Source organism: Coptis chinensis, chromosome 4 (genome assembly GCF_015680905.1).
Source record: "Coptis chinensis isolate HL-2020 chromosome 4, ASM1568090v1, whole genome shotgun sequence".
NCBI classification, from domain to species: Eukaryota; Viridiplantae; Streptophyta; class Magnoliopsida; order Ranunculales; family Ranunculaceae; genus Coptis; species Coptis chinensis.
In genome coordinates this window covers 75,111,922-75,116,986 of record NC_141459.1, presented here as the reverse complement: position 1 = coordinate 75,116,986, position 5,065 = coordinate 75,111,922, and positions in this window count along the sequence as shown.

The window sequence follows — 5,065 nt, the reverse complement described above, 5'->3', positions numbered from 1 at the left end:
TCCGCCCATCGAAGGCGCGGGCGAAAGTTTCGGGTGTTTTGGATTTCTGAGTGTTTTGCCGAAGTCGCTCAACTCAACTTGAAGCGAGTGCTTTCGGGGTAGAATTTTTCGACATGTGATTTAGGCGCAGGCATTAGGGCGCATGGCTGGGGTCTTTGTAGTGCGAAATCGCGAGAAGGAAAATTAAAGCGAAAAATTGAGAGTGAAAAATGAGGGATGGATGTGAGAGATGTGTGTGTGTGGAGAATGAATGAAGTTTATATAGGGTTAGGTTTCCAAAAACGAATCGGGAAATTTCCAAAACATTTTAAGGCAATTGCCGGAAACAGAAATTTCTAAACCCGGAAACGGAAACAACCCATATTCTTGATTCTATAACAACCCTAATATCTTTTATACTGGATTTAGACTAGTAACTTCTAAACTCTCTTAGATTTCATCCTACCACCACATCTAATCATAGGTATGCCAATTACGGCAATATTCTCAACCTTCACTCCAAAACAAACTCTAAAATGGAGGATCTTCTACAAATCATGATAGAATAAATAATACCACCCCCAAACAATTCAGGAAGGTGGGATTAACAATAATATCCATGCACAATTTGAAAAGAATCACATTATATTAAAATTGAAATTCAAACAACATTTAACTACCAAATTCAAAGTTAACTACGGAATTTAACAACGTAACATCCTATCTACTAAAAATAATAAAAAACAACATCAAAACAACAAACAAGAAGAAATCTAGCTACTCTTCAAGGGAACGAGGTGGGGGTAAGAATAGGAATTTGAGTGATCAAGAATGGAAAAACCAAACACCCCACCCTCAAACAAATTTTTGAAAACAGGTTTGTAAAAATTTGTTTTAAAATGTGGGTCTTTTAAAGTCAGATTCCCGAGACTTAATGTGGGGTCATTTTACGCCGATTCCTAGATCGCGGCACACACCCCCAAACAAGCATGAAACTGGGGTGGCACAAAGTGGATGATACGTGGTTAACTATAAACAAATAGTCGGAAGAGTTGGGGGTCTAGCCATAAAAACATGATACTAAATGCACCCCCAAATAGAATAATGTTGTATAATTGGAAGCAAACATGTAAGCGAAGGAATGAAAACTTATGCATCCTATCAAAGAACATATGCAAACCATCATGTTGTAATTGTTTTAAATAGTTGGAATGACCAAAAAGATGAATTAGTGATACTTTAGGTGAGAAGGGAATGAAGTGTGGATCCTAATGTCTTTCATGAAGCTCAGATGAGGAAAAATAAGACAAACTAGGTTTCTCACTACACTTGGTCAGAGCTTATCTCTCAATTACCGGAATGGTGTACTCATGGGATTGTGTGCTAGGCAAACACTCTTCACTGTGAGGGTTGAAAAAATTATAGATGGTCTCTGAGGCAATTGGCTCAAGGGCAAAATCGAGGTTCCTTTTAAATGGTGGGTAAATGGATGGCTTAGTTGTGGTAGATGGTTGGATTATAGGAGGTGGTAACTCAGGTGGATGGTGGTTGGTTGGTGGTTCATCGGGTGGTAGATCCTCACATGCTCTTAAGAACTCTACATCTGGCTTAGCTGAATCCACAAGGTTATGGTTCGTGGCTTTATCTTTAAGATTTTCCTCTATTTCTTTCCTTGTTATTTCCTCAGCTGCCAAACTGAATTGAGATTCACATTGCTCTAAAGATGTAACTTCCTCATTTTCTTGCACATTAACTTGTTCATGCCTTAGATTTGAATTGTTAATCTCCATGTCCTCACCCTCTTCCTCTAAAACACTACAAGTATCCTCAATGGCCTCATTCGAATGTGTCGAGACATCATCCAACCGAAAGTCTGCGGTTAGCAAACTCAAAGGCCTCGACATGCTCAACAGGAGGGTCCATATTACGAGAATGCCAATAGTTATCAAATTTTTCCTTCATCACACCTTTATAAATATCTTTTGAAGTGTCATCATTATATTCATCGTCAGGTGGATCGAGTGGGAAGTTCCTGAGACATCGCTTCAAGTTTGAGTGGTCATCCGAAACTAGTCCTAAAGAGTAGATCTACAAGAATTTCCTCATCCGGTGGGGTGTGGAGTTAATATCATGGTTAATGGGAGGGTCTTCGGAAGGTAATGGTTCATGAAATGTAGGGTAGGTGTGAACTAGGTTGACTGGGTTAGTTATGGGAATAGTGTCGATCTCTGGCATGGTAGAAATGTCTGGCGTAGGTGAACCTAGTATCTTTAGGTTCCGGTTTATTTCCTAAAGTATTATTTTGTTTTGGGCCATTATTTCATCGAATGTTGTTAGCTGAGGGGAAGCTTGGTGGTGTGGGTCTGGTTGGTATGGTGTTTGATAGTCATAGCTATTGGCGTTTGAGTGACTCTGGTTGATGTCGTACTGTGATGGGTTAGGTTGAAGCTGAATGGCTGGTTGATTGTTATTGGTGGAATTACATGAATAGTTTGGATGATTAGAAAACTCTTGATTGTATGAGTCACTATAATAATTTGAAAATTGAGGCTCATAATTATTATTATATCCTATAGTAGGCTCAGACTCTTGATATGATGGGCATTGAGAAGCCCAATGGTCAGGACTACCACAACATGAACATGGTGAAGGGTTTCCATAATAATTACAAGATTGCTCTTGATATGATGGGCATTGAGAAGCCCAATGATCAGGACTACCACAACATGAACATGGTGAAGGGTTTTCATAATAATTACATGATTGCTCTTGATATGATGGGCATTGAGGAGCCCAATGGTCAGGACTACCACATCATGAACATGGTGAAGGGTTTGCATAATTATCATATGATTGTTGGTCTACATATTGATATGCCATATTGGTTTTTCAAATATATTATAGGGCAATTAATATGCAATCATAACTCTAAGCATACATTTCTAGATAGGCGTGTGGTATTTCGTTTTAAGAAAACAAGCCTGATTATACTAGAATTAAAACTCCTCTGACAGAAGAAACAAGGAGTGAAAGAAGGAGTACCTGAATGCCTATTTGCTTCGCTTACGAATAGCGTCTTGTATACGCGATCTCAGTGTTTGTATGATGTTAGAAACACTGAATGACTTGAAGAAATGAAAATTTGGAACAAACCTGAGGAAATCGGGAAAATTCAGCGATTTTAGGGCGCTCTGCTCTGTTTGAGCAGCTTCGGGACACTTGAAGTTCCAGGCGTTTGGGCGCAGGTGCGCTCAGGTCAATTTTTGAGTTTTAGGCGTTTTAACGTACTCCAAAAAATTTGGAATTTTTGCAGTAATTTGATAAGACGTCTATCAAGTAGCCTGTAACATTTTAGATCAATCGGAGCTATGAAAGTCCCTCTACTGCCCTGCAAAGTTTGCAAAACAAACAACCGAATGGTTAACCCATCAAAACAAAGCCAAAAATTGCCAAATTTTTACTGGAGACTCCTGACAGATCCTACTTATTGTTGTAAAAATTTAAGAGCAATTGGAGTTCTATAAACTCTCCTTATGAGCTGGTGTTCCAGAAATTAAGTGTTTGCAAAACTGCAGAAACACACTGGAAACACTCCACTATTTAGGAGATCAAAACAATTCAAAAACTCGTCAAGTTTTTACTGCAAGCTCCTGACGTAGGATAGATACTTCCTGTAAAATTTATAGAATTTTTAGAACTGCCTAAGTAACCTTACTCGACAGTTTTTCTAAGAACACACCGTTTGAAAACTGAAATGTGGCACTATAAAGATTGTATTTGTTCACAAGGTAAAACAATTAGGAAATTTCTGAAAAAATTACAGTAAATCAAAAACACATTAAGGATTACACCTGTAATTTTTTAGAATTTTTAGAAATTTACAAATACCTTTACTGCAGTGTTTTCCTCCGTGAATCCGCAGCCCCTATGCCTAAAACAGTGAACAGTTCCGAAAATTCAAGAAATAGGAATGAAAATTTAAAAGGGTGGGTGGGTAGAGAATGGGTGATTGTCCCTTGGATTCAATCAATTGAATTCTTGTCTTGAACGAGATTAAGATGGCAGCGGCGCTATTTGATAACCCGTAAAAACTCAATTAGATTACTCTAACCTTATTCTTACGGTATCAATATTTTATTTCCTACTCTCACATGTATATTCATGCAATATATAAAGTACGGAATCGTTCCACTCTTAACTCTCAAGACTTAAACAAATTCAATTGAACAAACACAAAGAACAATGGTGAGAGTAATGTGTTATGTGAAATTTCTATTCTACGATTATACTACGGATTCAATTTATACTAACAAGACGCGATAATTCAAATAACAAGGTATGAACTAAAATGATTCAATGATAAGGAATTAGGGGATTTGAATCCACCTTAACTTCGACTTAATTTACTAATGACTAATTGTCGTAATCGAATTGATTCGCTATGCTTGAGAACAATTGGTTCTTCCTAATCCCTAGTGTTCATGGTAATCTCTACCAACTAACATCTAGCATGTGAAGTATTCAACCCCATTCTCATGGTGGACTAATTACTTCTAGAGTTGAATGGGAAATTACGACTATTCTATGCTAATCGAAATCAAGCTTCATCAAAGTTTTTCAACCCCCTCTAATGGATGTTTAGCCGAGAATCATAAGACTATCATTTCTCATGGAATCTAAACAAGACATAATATAAAGATTTGAACTTTATTTGTTTAAACTCAATTCGAAACTACTCATGCAATAATTGAATTAAACTAATAATGACAAATAAGTAAATCTAAGGATTTAAGCTAATAAATAAATGAAAATGAAACTAGATTATGGAGAACTAATTAACTTTATTTATCTAATGAATAGCAATAACAATAATTTAATACTAAATTTAAGGCAAGAATAAAAACTAATTAATTAATCTAAAACTAGATCTAGAACTAAGGTTTAATGGTTACTTTTCTTATCCTAACCTAATTTATTTTCTAACCTAACTATCTACCATTAACCAAGAGCTAAGCTTTTGTTTTTATATGTTTCAGATCCAAAAATCGTGCATGGGCTTGGATCCATGTTTTGGGCCAGAGAATCA